General features: G+C 39.6%; 1 protein-coding gene across 2 annotated transcripts in view; it reads left to right on the forward strand.

Moving 5' to 3' along the window:
* MCTP2 (multiple C2 and transmembrane domain containing 2) overlaps positions 1-20280 on the forward strand; it is a 101782-nt gene that overhangs the window by 59509 nt on the left and 21993 nt on the right. The window lies entirely within an intron of this gene.

Consider the following 20280-nt stretch of genomic DNA (forward strand, 5'->3'; position numbering starts at 1 on the left):
TCAGAGGACAGCAATAGCCAAGGACATGGAATCTTTCACCTTCCTGTTTCAGTCTTCCCTCCCCATTAGTGCCACAGCTCGTGTGTGTGACAAGGACATCAGCAGCTTTTGGGGGTGTAAGAGAAAAAGAGGGACAGGTGAAGAGGGAGGAAACAGAGGACAGCACAGGCAGGACACGAGTGAATGAGAAAAATGCTCTCACTCTGTTGCCTCATTTATAAGATTCATCATCCCAGGCTAAATTTCTTTATTAGGGTGTAATGGTGAGGGGAGACAGTCCAAGAACATGTGAGTAGATGAATTTTTTTGTGCTATAAAAATGTAATCACATTTTTCATCAGCGTTCTGTGCTTTTAATCTGATGATTTTTCATCTGAGTTAATTGTATAGGCACAGAGGACACTGGGCTGTGCTGAAGCACATGTAAAATCAGATTTTTTTTCAAGCTTAGAGGTTTAGGAAAGAGGGTTGAAAGGGAGGTGAGATGAAGAGCAAATTTTCACTTTTGGTGATGTTTGCCCTGTGCATAAAGGGTTTGGTGGAAATGGTGTTACACAACCGGAGAAAACATCCTGGGTCAGAGGAAGGGGTCACACATAGAATTTCTGGGTTCTTTATAGTTTGCCTCTCTTCACTGGTCTGGTGTTAAAAATGGCCAGACATGGTTGTGTCTGCCTGGGAATATCAGGAATATTCCCCCATGTGAAAAATGTAGATTTGACAGTGTTCATATACCAAGAGATACCTTTAATTTACTTTGTGTATTCTTCTCAATCAGTTCAGGGTTTGGGGGGATTTGAAGATTTTTAAGACCAAAAAGATATGCAAACATCCATTTCTGTTTAATCCTGATATAGTTATCTCTGTATTCAACACAATACATTTTGATTGAAACATATGTCACAAAAAGGTCTTTATTTTGAAGTGAAGGACACATAGTGCAGTACATCCCTGTATGGTCCTTCCCATGTGCCTGGCAGACTCCATATCCTACCTTGGGCATTTTTCTACCAGTTTGCACTCTCAGTGTTGTAATTTTAGCCTGATCCTCTTCACTCCTTCCTCACCACACTTTTCTCCATTGAGACATCACTTCCACACAGCATTACTGGTGTCCAAAATCTGGAATTGTGTCCTGTGGTGTGCTTGGGGGAATGTCTACTCACAACTCAGCTTTTATGTCTGATTATAACCTGTTTGTTTTCCCCACTCATGCATACAAAAACTTGTCTTCTTACCTTCCTGTTGTGCATTTAAACCAAATTTTTGAACCTTCCTTCTGTATGCAAACACTCCCTGCCTGCTCTGCTCCCCCTTTGCTGGTTGTGGAAGTGAAGTCTGTAATAACCAAATCATTCTTACTGTATTATATGTATCTTTAAAATATTTAAAAGTTAATTTTAGTCACAATGCTTTTCATGAGGAATTATGCATCATTGCACATTGTGCTTGTGATTTCATACAACATAATTACACCTTCTATTGACACTTTTCTCTGCATTAATGGTAATTATGCCATTTAATGAAATTACAGTAATTGCATTAAAAAGTATAAGCTGGTGAGAATTAAAAGGATATATTGACTGGAATTTTTACTATCATATATATATTTTTTTAAAGTTTGCATGATAGTTGCAAGAGACGTTGACAGGATCAGGCAAACGATGGGAAAGCAGCCACCAGAGCACCTCTGGTGTGGCTGGCAGTGCTGCTCTGGATTCCTTCAGGGTCCCTGCACACTCAGCCATGCCAGAATCCTTCATTTGCACTGGCAGCATTTCCCACTCCATCAAGTTCAGGATTCTTGCTGATCCAGGCTGCTGCCAGGGTGGGGCCAGGTGGGAGTGATGCTTCCAGCTCAGCAGGGGACAGCCGGACAAGGGAGGCAGCAGGCACAGGCAGTATTCGTTTATTTTGCAGTGACACTGCACTGTGTCTACTAATTATTTTACGATGGTTTGGTACTGGGAGGAGCGTGTGGTGATGCAGCATAATGTGTTGGAAATGTGGGGCTTCTGGTCAAGCTCCCTGCAGCTATTTAATGGTGGGCAGCTGGGAAAAGGACAGGCATGGGGTCATTTTGGAGCACTTTGGGCTTCCCAGAAAGCTGGCTCATGCAAGAGTAAGGGAGCACAACCCAAATGTGAACTTTTGTGCTCCTTGCTGCAGAGGTGGGATTCTGTCACTGCTCTCCATTGAGATCTCCAAAGCTCTTTAAACCTAGAGGGAGCTTGGGGATGACTGGTTTTGGGCATTGTCCCTTTGGGCTGGGGGTGCTTGGAAGGTTTAGGAGCCCCAGGGCTGGCTGGGTGAGGCTGCAGGGGTGTGCATTGCTCTGCCAGATTGCTTCAGGTCTGGGGCAGTGACAGAGAGAGAGAGGACAGAGCCTGTGAACTTGTGGGCATCCCTGCTGAGTGTGTGATGGAGCACTCTGCCACTTCAGCTCCTGATACAGCAGCTGGATCTGAGCCCAGCTAAACTCATCTCAGAGAGAAGATACCAATCATCTTATTAGACACGAGCAATTTTTGATCCCTGTTGAGCTGGGCTATATTTATAGTGATGAACTGCAGGCAAAAGGCCATTGGCTTGTTGACAGTGTCCTCTGAAATTGCTAATTGCTTATCAGTAAGAGGGAAATGTTCTTCATCCCCTCAGGAAAGATATTTGTTAACTCAAAATCTGAGCCTTCTGGAGTTTACTTGGGGTAAATCTCTCATTCTGTATGTGGACAAGTGTCTCCTGCATGTTATGGTTTGGCTTTCCCAAGCAAAGCACAAAATGTTCCAGCCCTGTTTGTGCTGAGCATAATTCAACCCTGGAGATGACAACAATATACGGGTAAAACATCCAATTTAACTCCTGCATTGTTTTGCAACACAGTGATTTATTTTATTGTATTTTTTCCTTGATGGGAGGGGAGTTATAGATCAATAAGAGGAAATTCTTGGGATGAAAGTTTCACAGGGAACATGAGAAATCTGTGGAGAAGGGAGACCAGTAGCAGCTATGGAATAATATAGAGACTTGAGTCACCAAACCTCTCTTGCACCTCTGGCCAACCAAGCAGAGGAGGGAGGTTTAATTTAACTGAGTATTTACCAGTAGGTGGTAATAACTCATTCTTTTATAGGGTGGGGAAGCAAAATGTGCGCTCACATGAGCTCCCCTAAAATATTTCTTATTTTCCCTGTGGATTGTCTGCTAATTTTGAACAAGCAGTTCCCTGATACAAAATACAAACCACCCTGCCTTAACTACATGTGTAACTGATGAGAAGGGTATAAGTAATTTTTAGGTTTTTTTCTTCCCCCCCCCCCCCTTTTCTTTTTCATCCTCACAGCTGAAGATGAAATATAAATCATTGTTCCCAAACTATTCGGGAACAGCATTAAAGTAATGGTAGATTAAAATGTCTCCACATTAAAAAGCTAAATAAAATGAATAGATGTAATCCTAAAGAGAGAAGAATGAGTATTCTTCAAACACTGAATAGGGAACTTGGAAGAAGAAAAAAACTTAAAAAAGAAGGAAAAAAGTATTAATGCAAAAGAGATGGTCTTTACATCCGTTTTACTGTAGAGCTTTTGCTGAGGGCTGTTCTCAGCCCATTTGCAGCTTGTGTTTTGCTGCAGTTTTAAAGAAGCAGTCGGCAAAGGATGGAAGGCAGTTTCTATTTAAATAGGGGAGCTGTAAAATATCCTTGCTACAGAAATTCGTTCATGTTCAGGCTAGAGCCGGTGCTGGAGGAGGAATTTCACCTAGTAAGTAATTCTTCAAAGCCCCCAACATTTCTTCCCCTTTTCCCCTGTGCAAATCCCGGGCAAAGGCACATCTTTAATACCGTTGTCTCGAACTCTGGTGTGAAAAGGGTGGAGTGGAGAGGTGTGTTTTTATTTCAGGCTGTTATATCCCAATAGAATATTTTCCTAGTGAAGGAGGAAACGTTTGCATCCTGCTTGCCCCTGGCTGCTCGTGGCAGTGCCTGTGCAAAGGCAGCAGGGCTGGAGCAAAGCTGTCAGGAGTACGGTGGTACCTGACGCAAGTGGCTGCTCGGATGGGAAACAGGCTCCTCCAGACAATTAAACGGGATGGTTTCACCCTTTCCCCCTGCAGTTTTTACATTTCCACTATTATTCTTCCGTGGTTGAAGGGGGAAATACGATTTAAGCTCGAGATCCCAGACTTTGCTCTGCTGCAGCAGTTAAAATTCCTGGAATAGCAACAGTGATATTGACGATGCTGAGAGACACACAGCAAAGTAAACACATGTTATTTCCAGCTCTTTCAAAAATGCAAGAACAAACAAGGACAAAGTTAATAGGGAAATAACCACTTTGAGCCTTGACAACACAATAAACAAGATTTAAAAAGCAGAGTTTGAAGCTTTAGAGTCAGGGTGAGATGGAGCTGAGCGCAGACCAGTACAAATATCCCTTTTAACTTTGAAAAAGATGGATGGCCTTATGTTTCCAGCTCAGAAGTTTTGGGAATTTGCTTCTTACCAGTGAAATGTTCCTAAATAAAAATAAAAGCAAAACTATGTTTTGCATCTGAGGAGTCACTTCTTCCGTGCGTTCTTAACAAGGCATTTACCCTGTATAGGAATTCCCTTAATTTTGGGGTTGGGGATCTTCCTCTTAAATTATGCTGTGCTAATATTTTTGAGGCTTTCTGTGCCATGTACTCAGAACTTGAATGCATCACATCGAAATTATTCCCTCAGCCCTGGTAATGAGAGAGACCAAAATCACTGCCTTTCCCTTTTTAATTGCATTTTGTTGGGTTTAATTGATGATAAAGCCTTTTAATACCTTGGCTGTGTGTGTTCAACTCTGTGGTCCAAGTATTTGGGTAAAAGAACAGTCCTGATGTATGATAAGCCTCTCTGCAGCTGGTCAGCAGAAATGTGTATGCTGGCATCCAGTCGAGAATTAAGGCAGGGAGAAAGAAATTCAGCTTTGTTATAGTGTGTGGATTTATCCCTGGAAGGTGTTGGTGCTAAGATACCTGAATAGATACGTGTGTCTGTCAGTCTCCCAAACCAGATTAGAAATGTAGTTTTCATCTCTTTGGCCATTTAATGACAGCCCACAAAGCCAAGGTCAAATGTGGGAACATTTTATCTAATTAAAAAGAGAAAAGGCAAATTAAAAAAGGCTCTTTCTAGCAAAAACATGAACTAAAGGCATCCACAAATCCTTCCTCCCTTTGTGCTCAAGTTGCAACCTGTTGGAGAACTCTGCTCAGTGCTTGCATTTCCAGCTAATTTGATATCGCCTTTTTTTTTTTCTTTTTTTCTTTTTTTTTTTTTTTTTTTTTTTTTTTGTGGTTGAAGCTTTGTCATTTGTTTCGAAGCTGTCATTTTTATTAGTCTCCCTGGCTGATCTTTTTGGGCTCTCGTCAGGTGGTGTGTGTTCTCCATTGTCTGCCTGGTCTTGGCAAGCTGTAGGTCCTTTTATTGCCATATGACGTGGGCGTGCTTGCAGCAGTAGCCTGTAATTATACCCACCACAGGTGACAGTTACAAGAGAGCTTTGGTAATAATTTTAGCTGCCTGATCTGATGTTTATGAAGAGCAAACCCTCTTTGTGGTCTGGCTGGAGTTTGCTATATTGTGTTGTACTTTCACCGTTTGATTTATGAAACCCTTTTAATTTTTTTTTTTTTTATTTTTCCTTCATATATAACGCCTTGTGTCTTTTAAAGTCCTGAAGTTTTGCAAAAGATTGTTGTTGATCTTATGCTATTTTGTACTTTTCATATTTATTTTTTGCATGCCTTGTATTTATTTTGCTTTGCTCAGCACAGCAAAATAATACTCTTGCCTGTTGCTGGGTTTATTTGTATATTTAACACTGCTGAACTCCTGTGTCTAACACTCCTGCCTCACTAGCAGATATTCTGTGTTCTCCCAACTGTGAGAGTAATCACACATTAGCATTTAATTTTTTTTTTTTTTTTAACCTTTGACTATTATTTAACTGTTTTAGAAAAAGTGAAACTCTCTCTCCAGCAAGGCAGCACTGGTTCCTTTACTCCCAACAAAATTGCAAAATTTGGATTGTGTCAAAGATGAATTTAGCTCATGATTTTTATGGTTATCTTACAAACCTCCAGTCTGACTTCAGGAATTTGCCAGAAAAAAATTTGACAAGGCTGACATGCCCACTACCTGAAAGCTGCTTTTCTCTTGGGCTGTATTCATTTTTGCAGTCTTAAATGAAACTCTCTTTAGCAAAACTAAAATTCTCTCTTTAGAGAAACTTCAGATGCCCATTAAAACTCATGGGCATCTTCTGAATTTTTGATTCTTATCACAGGATTCTGACTTGTAATTCTTCTGAATTGAGTGGCAGGTTGAAAACCAAGAAAAATTTATCTGCAATAATTTGCTACCTTATCTGATCCTAAAGAGATGATTTTCCATGTCAGGATTCTGTAATTTTCATTTTCCCAATTTGCCTGGTGCTTTTTCTGAAAGTTCACTTTATTCATAGACTAGAAATTGCATAAACAAAGATGAAATTAGTATTCTGAGTTGAATGAATGTTGCATCTGCGTGAGACTCATTAAACAGGAGTGTGAGACAGAAGCTACTTACCCACCACTATTGGAAATACCAGAATTTGAGAAGCTTATTTGTAAAATTCCCAAAGTTGGCATGGATTTAGACTCTGCAAGCTGTATGGGAAAAACATAAGGCTCAGCCCAAACAAACAAACAAAAAAGGCAGGAAACCCATGGCATGTAGGACGAAAAAGGTATATATAAGGAAGTGAAAATTCCATTAAAATTAAAAATTCTTATACTTAGTGTGCTCTTTTCTTCCCCCAGAGCCACAGGTGTATTGATTTTCTTTCAGTCAGCATCTGCTTGGGTTTGTTTCATTATTCACATTACTTTGACCTGACACCTCTCAGAAAGTACTTTAAAGCAGTCAGTTTTACAGGAAAATTGTAGACATTGACTATTATTGCCCATGTCATTGGTGGAACACCTCTTTCAGTGGTTTTTTTTTTTATTTCTTTTAGTTTTAAAAATGTAGATTTTTTTTTTTTTATTAAACACAAATGTAAGCTTAGAGCAACACTGCTTTCCCCTGAAGCATAGAGGAAGTTTTTAATTCTTCCAAAATGAAGGAATAAGTAGAGACACATCTGTAGGTGGATTAAATCACTGTAACTCCATTAGCTTCAGCAAACCTGTGTTATTTAACTGCAGTTTAAAAAATCTACATCCTCGTTTTGGGCAAAGATCCTGTGTGAATAGAACGATCATGTTTTCTGAGAGGAGGAAAAGCCTGTAGATGGCGATGGACCCTCAGGAATGAGCCAGCTCTGGCATTCAGGCTTTTGTCAGATTTTTCTGGCAGGTTTTCTTTCTCTTGCTTGAACTATTTTATTTTTAATTTAATTCACCCTTTCTCTCAGTGCTAATGTAACACTAGTTGCAGAAATCGTGACAACTGGAAGAAATTTCCTATTTGAAGGTAATGCAACATTTGGTTTTATGATGGAGACAGATACACCTTGAGGGATTTCTCTTAAGGCGTTTGCTTGTCGGGCTTTTTTTTTCTTTTTTTTCTTTTAAATAAGAAAGAGTTGGATCCTTTACAAGTTCTGAAATAAAAAGAGATTAGTAGAGAAGCTGCAGAGCAAATACACTTTTTTAAAAAGCTTGTTCTCATTTAGCTTTACTTTTCTTTATTAGCAACTAAGATGTGCTTTAACTTAGAGGTAATTCTTAAGTAACCAGAAAGTTCTTGGGTTGTTTGAGGATAGCAGTAATAGTAAAAATACCTTAAATGTAAGGGAATGTCCCTTACATTTCTCTTTTTTTTTAATATTCAGTTGAAAATAAATGTGGAGCAGTGGGATGACTGCAAAATCCCAGAAATCTGATTTAAAAAAAAAAATCTTTACTATTAATTATTTATAAATCTGACTGCTTCCACAGTAAACGTTTGCACTGCTACCAATAACATCAATAGAGTTTTGATCTCTTCCCCCACAACTTCATGAAAATTAAATCTCTTATTCTTAATTGTGGCATTCACGCTGTAGTCAAGCTTAGCTGGTTGCTTTTGGTGTTTTTTCCTTTTTAAAGGTAGTACTGTGATTTTGAGAAGCGTTAATATGTATGTAGAACATGTAGTGTTTTGTACCAGTCTAATATGCTGATTTATTTTACCTTTAGCATTACCCCTGTAAAGTCAGCATGTTTACTGAGAGATGAGTGCCAAAGGTGAGCAAAAGTCTTCACTGAAACAGCCTTTAACTACTTTGCTAGCTCAGGTTCAGAACTTTCTACTTTTGTTTTGGGAGAAGTCGCTGTCTTCTGTACTTCCCTTCAGCTTTCATCTTTTAATGGAAGAGGAGAGCAGCACATCTCTGTATCAAAGCCAATTGTCAGCTTTCATTAGATGCATTCTATTGTTTGTTCAGATTAGAAATAACTGCATTACACTTTGACTTTGAAGGCTTGCTTGTTTTTAAATATACTGGGTATATGTGACCTTTTTGTCATTTGTGATGCACTTGGCTTGGCAAATTTGAGATACCCATTTCAGCAGCAGCCAAACCTTTTTGTAATGCAGGCACTCCACAAAAAGGCACTTTTTGTAGGTCTGCAAAAGTAAAATAAAACCCTGCTGCTAATGAAAAGCATTAATAGCCTCATCTAAATATTTTTTAGCCATAAGGGTACCTCAAATGCATTGCATGGGGGGGAGAGTCCCCAGTGCTCAGGGAGAGTGCAGCACCCATTTTTTAGCATGGGGTAGGAATCCAGTGAGCTGCTTTTATCCTCCCATTATGTATTGGCCATAGGAGATGTGGCTTCTGTCAGAACACGATGGCAAGACAGCCTAATTCCATTAAAAATTTTGCACTAAGCAAATTTTCTTAAAATGTTTAGAATATTAAATGGGAAATGCATAATTGATACAGATATATTAGCTTTTTTTTTTTTTTTTAACTGAACATGCCCATCAGGAATGAGATGATGACTTGTTCCAGCAGTTAAGAAAACTTCCCCAGATACTTCCATGTACACATTTGGGAAAATTATTTGCAATGATATATTTCAATTTCCTTAATAAACTAGACCTGTCTTCCTAATTCCCTTTCCCTTAAGTCCCTCTGCAGGGGTTAAGAAATGAAGTATTTTGAAAATATTATCAGATAACTGTTTCTATGAATAAAAAACTAATCTAAGCTTTTTTTTTTTTTTTTTCCAAAAAATAGATTTATATTCCAAAGCTGGGAAATAAACAGTGGCAGTAGAAAGGAAATATGAGATTAATAAAAATGAAGACATTTTGCAGAGCTACTCTGGATGGTTTTAATCTTGTTTTCTTTCTTTTTCTTTTTTTTTTTTTTCTCCTTCTTCTGGGAAGCTGTAGTACTGCAGCAGCATGCCTTGCAATGAAAGCAATCCCTGCTTTCCTTTTTGAAAGTTGTGTGAATAGTGGCAGAGCCAGTGGTCCTTTAGTGCCCAGTGAATCCTGTCTCACACAGGGATACCTACAGTAAGACACAGAGAAGGAGATGAGATCAAATGCTCTGGTTAAAAAGCCTTGGGGAAGCATTATGTGTCTGAGGCCTGATCTATTGTCTGGGAGGTCGGAGAGTGTTAATGCACTCTGCAAAGATTAAACTCCCTCTCTAATTGCTGCAACACTTCCTTAAAGGATTTAAACAGTCGGGCAAGGTGATGCTCCTTGTCAATTTTTGCCTTCTGACAGCTGTTGAAGTTTATCTGTCTTTCCATGGAGACCACTAGATCATGCAAAGCCAGCAGTGGCAAAAGCACAGACCCCAAATTAGGACTGAGAGCAATGAATGCTGCTATTTATGACTATTTCAGCATTTAAATACTCTTAAGGCCTGAGACTAGGGTTGCTCTTACATTGCCATGCCACTTACTTTTGGTTATAGGAGTTCCTGAAGTGCCAGAAAAAGTTTAAGTGCTGAATTTGATGAAAAGTCACCCTTTTAATTGGGAAGTGCTCACATTATGGTCACCATCCCTTATTGCTGGGCTAGTGTTTCCCCAGCTACTGTGAGGCATTCTGCTATTTACTCCCAAAATTTTCCTCCCCCTCACTAAGTCTGATTAGCATTTGGGTTCTCTTGGTCCATGAAGCCTGAAACAAAAATGCGCTCAGAAAGCTGGTAAAGCTCAAGGCAGGAAAGTTTTTCTGCTTCTGAACTAGAATGTCCACACTGACAAGTGCCTGTCAGTGTGGTAAAAAAACAGTGTCACTAATTTTTTAAGTGGATCAGAACCACTTAAAAGAACCAGTTTATTATTTGGCAGTCCAGATATTTTAAATAGTTTTCATTTGCAAAAGATGCTGCTTTTGCTTGGAAAGTACTTTAGGGGAAGGGATGGCCAAAAAAATTTTCCTATTTACCAAAAAGGTAAATATTACTGAGAAAGGAGAAGCACAGCTCCACCCCAGGAGAACTTGGGAGATTTAACATTTCTGCAACAAGGCTGTGGTATCCTCACATTCACAGTAGGGCAACATTACTGTAACAGGAGTGGAATTTGACCCATCTTTTTCCAAATGCCTGTTCCTGTTTCACAGACAGATGTGAGTGTGTCCTGTTTCACTGCAGCTCACACAATGTGACAGGTCCTGCTGACCAGAGATCCATCCTGTAGTTATTTTTTCTGGTGGATCAGAAGCTTTTCAATTTGATAGTGTCTGTGTTTTTGCTAGTCTTGCAGCATCTAAATGTGTTGGTGTATCAAATCCATTTCACACATAAATGTATAAATATGACCTATATAAATATACATATATTCAATGCCTCTTTTCTAGACTCTGAGCAGATGAGTAATACAGCTGTTCAAAGGAGAAAAAGATTTTTTTTCTTTCTTTCTTTCTTTTTTTTTTTTTTAAAGCCCTCTTGGCTCTGAATCGGAAATTGAGGAGCAGAATTCATCAAGTGTATTCTGATCGTTCTCAGATGGGTAGTTCCTCCTTCCCTTCCTGCATAGCATGTTCCTTTGCACTGTTGCTATATTACATGAAATGTTTCATCTGTATATAAAAATTAAAAATTCAAACAAAAATCTGGCCCACATGAAGAACAGGCCCTTTGGGCATATGGTTCATTATGCATATTCGTTTAATTACTAAAACACTTGGGATGTCTCTACTGCCCTTGCTTTCAACTTGTAAAGTTGGATCTGTTCTGCAGCGCAGAATATGTTGAACAGGCATGTGTCATAAAGGACTTCAGTTTTCTCCTACTTCAAACTCTATATAATGTTCTTGGCTGAATCGTTAGAATTTACTGATTATTAGTTCAATCCACTGCATCAAAACAGCATTTCGGGATCTCTTTTCTCTTAACACCTTCTCTAACCCCAAAAAAGCAAGTTTTACAGTGGTTCAGAGTTGTGTTTAGTGTTGAAGTAATGTGAGACTCAGGATTTAGATTTCAGGCACATTCCCTCAAAGCACCTAAAGCTGCATGTTGAAGCTGTATAACTTTTATTAGCTAGGAAGGGATTGCTGTGATAGTGTGACTTTAATTGATTTTCAGGGCAAACAGGTGGTGATGGTTTAGGCATCCCCCAGTCTCCTGCCATTCCTAATTTGGAGTTGCACATGTAATAGCTTTATTAAAATAAACAATCTCCTGGCTTTAGCTTTACCTGAACAGCTGCCTGAAATTGCGGGAGTCTTGCAATTTTTTGAATTTTTTTTTTTTTAAAGATTATTCTGTGTTTTGGAAAACAAGATGCTACAGGTCTGCTGGTGGAAAATCTCTGTTACATAGTCATGCTGTCAATATACAGGGGGTGTTTTTGTGTGTCACTGCTGTTAGCTTACAATGGTAACATATCCAGGGTATAATTACAGTGAGCCTCAGTCAGCTCCATGCATTTGTTCTGTAACGCAGCAATTTTGTCACACTGCAGATTACGAACCCGCTGGAATTGTTTAAGTGTTGTGTAATCACGCTGTTCCTGGTGTCCTGGGTGTGTGTCAGGTGTGGGGAGGGCTGGGGTTATGAACTGCATTTCTCCTCTTCACTGTGGGAAATCTATCCCAGGCAGATAAAGAGATTTTCTGGGCTCTGGCATGGGGATGTGTTGGGGAATCCCAGGTACAGCTTAAGGACAGAGGATAAATAATCTGGAATTCTTTGCCTTTAAAGATATAATCTCACTGCTTTATATGTGCTTTAGAGGTGCTTTTAGATTTCTGGGTTTGTGGTCTTGGTTTACTGGTTTGGGATTTTTTAAAATTATTGTTTTGTTCCTTTGCTCTGTTTCAGTCTGGAAATGTTTTTTTTTTTTAGGACTGGAGGTTTTTGAATAGAGAGTACCAGGGAGTTTTGCACCAATGGTGCTACAATCATCTATTCCTCATTTGTCTGGGTTTACTGCCAGGTTCTACAAACCTGGTTTTCGATTTTTTCTTTTTCCCCCTGTGCCATAGCTGTAGATGCCAGGGAAGTAACCTTATGTGTGATTCTCACTGAACACAGTCTAATTTAACATGTTTGCTTTATTAGAGAGCCCTTTTTCCTTTACCCATTCTAATTTACATTATGAACGTGAAGGAGGAGTCATTAAAGTAGTTTAAACATAATCATTTAAGACTCCCATTTGTTACCAATTGGAACCCAGTTGAGAGCCCAAATTTAAGAGCACTTCCACCACCACTCCTTCCACTGTGAACAATTACGTCACCATCTGTCTCTTGTTGCTAATGTTTCTCAAAATGTTTACAAATATATCTCCAAATAAGTGGACATTTATCAGCTCAGCTAATGATAATTTTTTTTCATGACCCTTTTATGGTGTTCACCTTATCCAGAACAAATAAAATTTGCCTAGGTCTTTGCCTTCTTTTAAATAGCACAAATATTTTATTTCTGGTGCTTTTTGGAAGAATTATTTACTATAAGATCAGGCTTTTAACTTGCATAATGCCTGTCTTCCCTGCAAATAGATTGTAACTTTGTGTATGAGAATAATTCCAGAGCTGATAATCAAATCAAAACATGAGAATTAAAAATGACCATTTAAGTTATCTATGATATAAAGCAACAGATTGTTTTTTTCCCCCTTGCATGTCACCCCCTCTCTATTTTGGGATCTTCTCCAGTCACCTTAGTCTGTGATAGTAACCCCTTTAGAAATAACATGCAGATTTATTCCCCTGGCTTATCCCCAGAGGATTACCCCAAAACATAGAAAACTGTTGTAATATTTTTTTTCTTTCCTTTTTTTTTTTTTTTCCTGATTTTAAGCTTTACTGCTTGAGGGTCTTAACTGTATTTTACTTGGCACAGGAAATGTAAAATACGTTAGATAAAAGCATGAGGGAAAAATTAGACCAGTCAGCATGTTGGCAAACAGCTATTTCTTCAGTGTCTGCCGCCTAAAAGGATTTGAAATCTTTTACTCTAAAACTGTTGTACATACATAAATATAGAACCCAAAACTCCTGTTGGAGCTGATTTTGGTTTAACCTCTTATAGGGATTAGGGATAAAGTAGGAACCACAAGAAAATTGGACAGGGGCACCCACTAGACTAGTGGGTATTGGATTTGAGGGTTAAATGCATGTATTTTAGAGGACAGAGGTGACACCCCCAGGCCTGCACCCCTTCATGTTGGAAATTATCATCCACACTGACCAGTGTGCCAGGTATTTGTCAAATAGCTGGAATGCAATATAGAAATCTTAGATTACACACAGACTTTACAAGTGATAAGTTCAGTGAAATAAATTTAGACTGAGTGCCTCTTCCCTGACCTCCTCATTACAGAAATATATCCATGGATCTTGGTTCCACTTTTCTAGGCTGGGTAACCTCATTTAATGTAACAAAAATAATCAGAATAAAAGAAAACCGTCCTTTTTTAATTAGCTTAGTTTTTGTTTTGTTGTTATCTCTTTCTGATTCCAGGCATTGTTATGAGTAGAGGATAAATCCATTGAACGTGGTAATGACAACAGTAATTCAGGCTCAGAGTGGGGACATTTTGTAAGTGTTTGCAGTCTTGAGTGTAGCATCCCAACCTTCCCTGATGGAGTTTCCGACGGCAGTGTCCCAAGAGGATGGTGGAGAACAGATTGCAATATTGTCAGCTCTTCTGATTTCTCTGCGACTTTTGCAGAACATGCTTCTTCTTAAAGCACCATTTCTTAAGAGTCCTGTGATTGCACATGAATCACAGCTTTCATTTAAAACACAAATGAGTCTCTACTTCCTACCAGCAGCAGAGAAAATGAGATCCCCCTGAAGAGTCTAAATCAGGCAATGACAAAAAAGGCCCTAACACATATTGACTTAAACAGTATGAGTTTTTTCACATGTTTTTTGGGACTATTTTTATTGGTTTTGAATCTTTTTTTTTTGTTGCGAGTGGGGAACGTTGTTTTTTTTTTTTTTCTTTTGCTTCTGAATATTTTGTAAAATTGTGACCATGCTGACCAGAGTTCCCATCCATCTCCACAGGCTTTATTCTTTTACTCCTTTTTCTTGTTTAATCTTTACATGTGATGTAAATTGTCAAGCACTAGTTGGGTACTCCCCAGCAATTTGGGCCCCCTTTTTCCTCCTTGAGCTAATCCTGGGCCATTCACTCAGCAAGATGCAGTTGGGAAGAGTTGGGATGTGGATATGGCAGCAGGACATGGCTTTGTGTCTTTTAGTCTATGCAGAAAACTGGGTTGGGCAACCATGGCTTGTTGTTTGTTATCCAAGGCATTACCTGAGGAAAAAAAACCCATTAGCTTCATGCATATGGTAAAACAAATTGTGCAAACATGTCCTTTATTTCTACCTCTTGGTTCTGTGCAGTCACACGTTAGGCAGACTGAGGTTTTTTGGGGCACTGTTTGATTCTTTGGTGTGGCTTTTGGGATGTTGAAGTGGATTTTTTGTGCCTTTGTTTTTGAATTCCGGTTGTGCTCACACTTAATTCAAAGAGCTTTTTGCCTTCTGGTACACCCTCAAAAAAATTAGTAAGTTGTACGCTGGTGTGTGGAGCAATGCAGACATGATTTGTAATGTGGCATAAATATTTAAAGGCCTCCATTCCTTCAGGTCATTTTTGATTTTGGTCATTGCCGTTCAATACAGCGCACGTTCCGTGCCGCCGTCGAGATGCTCCCCGTTCTTCTGCCGGGGACACAAAAAACAAATTGAATCTAAAGTAAATAGGTTTCTTCTGCCGGTGCTGGTTTATTTAAGTGTAATTTCTCTTCCTGCCACGTTCTCCAGCACAGCATTGCAATGAGGGAGTGACTCTGCTCAGAACTGACCCTCCTTGAGCTCCAGTTTCGCGGCTGTGAAGTGCAGTAAGAGCACACTGTGAGGTGAGGGAGCATCAGGTGAATGTGGGAAGGAGGGTATCAGTCACAAGGACTCTGGAATGCCTCTTTGGAAGAGGATCTTCAGTGGGAAGTACATGCTATGTGGTTTCCTCAACCTTTTTTTTTTGCTGTGCCTTGAGATGGGGCTGTATTAAGATAATTTCCATTCTTTTTCATAAGTTCTTTTTTTTAATACTCTCACTATTCCATGCAAAGCCAGCCCAGGAGCACAACCCTCACTGCTGCACTCCAATCAGGCTGGGCCCTCACCAGGCACCCTGATTTTTGTCAGTGGAGGCTCAGCACTGCTGTGTTCCTGCATCCATGTCGCCCATATCTGGAAGAGATGTCTCCATATGCACAGCTATATATGCACATATGCACAAATGTACTGCTCTCTGTGAGTGTGTTCATTCTCTCCTCTGCTCTTGTGCTCTCCCTGTCTAAGGGCAGGAATAAGTATCTGTCAGAAATAATTTGTTGTCGACAGGCTTATTGCCTCCAAGGGATTCGAGTGCCCTTTTGGGGAGCCAGTATCTTATGTTATTGGCTAATATCCTGTATTTTCTTTGGAGCAGAAAGCTTAGAAACCCCCAAAAAATCGAGAATTCATCTCTGAATATTTATTCTCAAAAATTTCTTCTTTTTTATGGGCTTCATTTCTGCATTCATGGCAACTTGAAAGTCTGCAGCCCAGAAATAAGTTAAAAACACAAAATTCCTCTCCCCTGTAAATAAGGGGGAGCACGTCTTTCTGTTTCAAATCAAATTCACTGATCTGGTTTAGTGTAGCTCAGTTCAAAACCAAACTTGGACGTTCACAGCAATATCAGCCCAAGTTTTTCTCGTGCCTTCACAAGTTACACAGAACGTGTTTATAAATCGCGAGGAAACTTTTGATGAAGCTGTTAGAAGTTTAGAGTTCAGTTAAATTGTGGGTTTTGAAACTTGGAGTTTCAAACAATATTTTTCACAGCTCTGCTGATGAGGCATTTCATTAGCATTGGAGCCTGCACTGACCAAGAAAATAACTTTATACCATAGGTTCCTCGCATGCATTTAATCTCCTTTCACTTTTATTTCTTCCATCTGATGGAATGTATCACTCTCCTCCCATCACTCGTCTCCAAGAGTTATTCTGTCACAAAATACAGCATCCCTCACTGCACCAAAAAGGCTTACCAGGTCAAAAAGAGCCTGTTAATCTTACAGTTAGAAAAATTGTAATTATTGTGTGGAAAAATCACGCAGAAAATCCTATCTTGTGCTAGGTTTCTAAGCCTCTTAAAACTGTTCTATCCCATGACTGTGGGTTTGCTGGTGACAAATGTTTTATGGGCATATTTTAGTAGACACCCGTCTAAAATCTGGTCTTAATAGTCAGATGCTAAATTGGAACCAGAGCGGCAGAAAAACCAGATTTGAAACGTGTTTCTAAGGGTTTGTTTTTACTTTCAGTTGAGACTGCCTTCTCTCATCTTTTGTGCTGCTGTCAAAAGGGCCACTCTCATGGTTGTTCAAACTCCATGCTTCTTGACAGGAACAGTTGGACCCCTCTTCAATGATTTTCAGATGAAACGGCTCCCAAACCTCCAGAGCTTTAACTTGTAGTTATTAGGCCCTTTGAAATAGCAACACATTAATCAGCTGAAATCAAGTGGTCCTTTCTCCAAGGCTGTGATATTGCTGTTGTCTTTTAGGTAGAGCTTTAGTCTAAATATTAGTTTCAAGAGCTCTTTTTTTTCTTTCTTTTCCTCAAGATAGGTCTATCCCGTTCCTGTTTCTATTTTGATCATTGTTTTAGAATGCTGTGAATTAAAGTGCTCACTTCTATAATGGGCTTTTATACTCTCAAACTGCATTAAAGGGAGTAGTGTGGAAAACTCTATTCTACTACTTTAACTCTTAGTTTAGAAATTGGCTGCTGTGCTTTTAACTTCCCCCACGAGCAGTGTGAAGCCCGGCAGAAAAAGTAGCAATTAATGTAATGGATTGTGTCTGACAGAACTTGGTCTAGCAACACGAAACATTGAAGAAAGGAATGGTTTGTTGAAACTGGATCATTTGAAGCAGGGCCATGGTTTGTGTCCCTGACTTCTGTGGCCCTGGGAAAGTGATCTGAACCTGTTAATGGGTTCTCTTTCTAGTTTATGCATTAGGAAAAAGCAGACCGGGGATGACAAGAAATCAAGATACTCTTTCTTGCATTAGCTGTTATTTACATCAGCAGCTGAAGCATTCTTGAGTTTTAGCATGAAACTATTGATAAGAAAATAATTAAGGGAGCATAATTCAAGAACTTCTCCCAGGCATAAAGTATCACTGAGGAGAGAGTAAAAACATGCATGATTGAGGGCCTTGTCATTTGGGGAGTGGGTATCTGTGTCACAGGGCTGCTGGTGCTGTGGTCAGTGTCAGGGAGCTCCCTGAAAGTTGATAAAATAGGACATGGGCCTGCTTGGGGTCTGCTTTGTAAACTGATGCTGCAGAACGATTCAAAAGGCTGTTAGAACAGCAGAAATATTTCTATTCGCTCTATAAACACACTCTGAACTTTTATTATGTACTGTATGTTCACAGCAATCATTTCCCATACCTCCGAGGCTAAATAATTTCTGAATAGCTAAATCAATTTGTCTTGTGTCTGTGTCGTGTCACAGTAATGAAAGTTCCCTGTACTGTGGCAATAGCAGCAAAGCAGCTCTTGTTAAGGAGATGTGGGAGCTCTATCAAAGCTTCACTGTCTGAGTTATAACTCAGCAGTTGATTAACCAGCCAGCATCAGAAAGGAGGAGACAGCATGCCTCAGCTACCCATTGAGCCCACAGTGAGATCTTGTAATGAAGCTTTATTTGAGGTCTGAAACTTAATAATACACAAAATGTACTGTAAGATCTAAAATCACCAAGGTCTTGGCTTCGTAGCTTGCCTGAGTGACCTGTGATTGCAAGGTTGTGTTGCACTTGCAGCCGAGCGGGGTGATGTTCACATGGGATGGTGACAGATGCACTAAAATTGGGTCAAGTCCTGCAATTGAGTGAATGAAGAGAGGTTCCTCAAGAGCTTCATTGACTCCTCGTAGGACTTTGCCTGGCTGGCTGCTGGTGGGGTCTTTTTGCTGCATCAAGGGAAGGCTGAGTTTGCTTGTACCCCAGGGAGGAGGTGCAAATGCAACCCCCTCCCCTGGGCTGAGGCAAATGTTTTGAATTAATATCTGGAAATGGGAATTTCTATGAAAGGAATTTACGTAAGGATCAGATGTATGTTTGTATGGATGTCTTTTTTTAATCTGTGTGTGCCTGAGAAAGATACCTGTGGAGATGTGTATAGTAACAGGTCCTTGTTCTTTAAGTAACATTTAGGGTAGGACAGAAGCTGTTATCACCTTCACTTTGTCTTAAAAGACAAGCATATATTCATCCAAGGGAGTTGGAATAGCTTCAGAGGAACTTGTTCAGGTTAGAACTTTTCATTTATGGGGGACGTTTTTGCTGGGAATATCAAAACTATTGAAGGTTTTATTAGCTAAAGTTATGCATGACTCCTGTAAGACAAATCAAGTACCAATTCTTGGCCTGGATTCACGTGTTTCTGTTGCCTTGCTTACATTTGAAACGTGGCTGTGTGAATCATTATCACTTCTAATTTTTTAGCATGTTGAACAACAGGATCAAAAAAGGAAAAAAAAAACCCAAACCAAATCGTCTTCCACATTCCTGTGCTGCAAATCAATAGCATGGGGATATATTTCCTGGATGTCAGCCCATTTTATAAATGAATATATCTTGAAGATTGCTTTACAGGCCAACAAATGCCAAGAACAGGATGACAGTCAAATTCCTTGCATAGCAACAGCTAACATGAAATCAGGTGCACTCCAGAAAATGCAAGTGCTGCTTGGGAAAGGTTATGGATACAGGCATTGTTTCTTGGTTTATGTTTGGCCCAATGGCAGGTATTAACTGACCATTTGTCTAATGTCAGACAAGTCTTTCTGTTTAAAAAGTTAAAAAGCTGCTGTCTTGTGGGGGTGTAAATTCTCACACTGCTGAACGCAATGGGAAGTGTTTCTTTGGTACAGTGTGGTTACACTTTCAGGTCCATAACACAAAATGCATTGCCATTAATGTCCCATTCTACAACTGCCAGCATTGTCTTTTTATGTAGTATTTGGCAAGCCAAGGATGAGGCGAGGTAGAGATTTAGTTTCCTCATCACCCATAGAGTTTTCCCCTTTGTTGTTGTTTGAGATACTTTTACTGGATCTGACTCATTTCCATTTACCTGTATTATTCTAAAAATGTGGTTGTTGTTTTTGATCAAACCAGTTTCTTTTGGGGAAAGAAAAATCAGAAAAATGTGTTTGTGCCTTGTCTTTGAAGGAGATTGCTTAAAATAGCTTCAAGTTGCTACCAGCATTAGGCAGTTCTGGAAACACTATGTCTGAGTAGAAAAGGAAATGGGATCACAACATACATTTTATGGCAGTTCTGGATTTAGTTTATTAACTTTTCATTGCCAACCTCTCCAAGTTTGCAGTCTGTTCAGGTGTTGTTGGTACTTGTAAGATAGGATTGCAGTTTGGCTTGATGCAGTTTTTTTGAAAAATCCTACGTGCTTTTTAGATCCCCATCACATTATTTGCGTGTTTTGCAGTTCCAGTTTGGCTTCTGGTTTTGCTTCTGGTGAGTTTTGTCAGATACCAGTCCAAACACACAGACTCATACTGGTTTTTAGGAAAAGAGACTCCAAAAAACCAGTGAAATCAGAATATGCTGTGCTGAAAAATGGCCAGAGTATGAGAACTGAGACTATGCTGACTGGATCCCTTTCCAAAACAATGAATCATGTGCAGCCTAAGGCCTTGCCTCCTGCAAGGTGACAGTCCTTTCTCTGTGCTGCTGTGCCAAGAGTATTGGTGG

The sequence above is a fragment of the Melospiza georgiana genome, chromosome 13 (genome assembly GCF_028018845.1).
Source record: "Melospiza georgiana isolate bMelGeo1 chromosome 13, bMelGeo1.pri, whole genome shotgun sequence".
NCBI classification, from domain to species: Eukaryota; Metazoa; Chordata; class Aves; order Passeriformes; family Passerellidae; genus Melospiza; species Melospiza georgiana.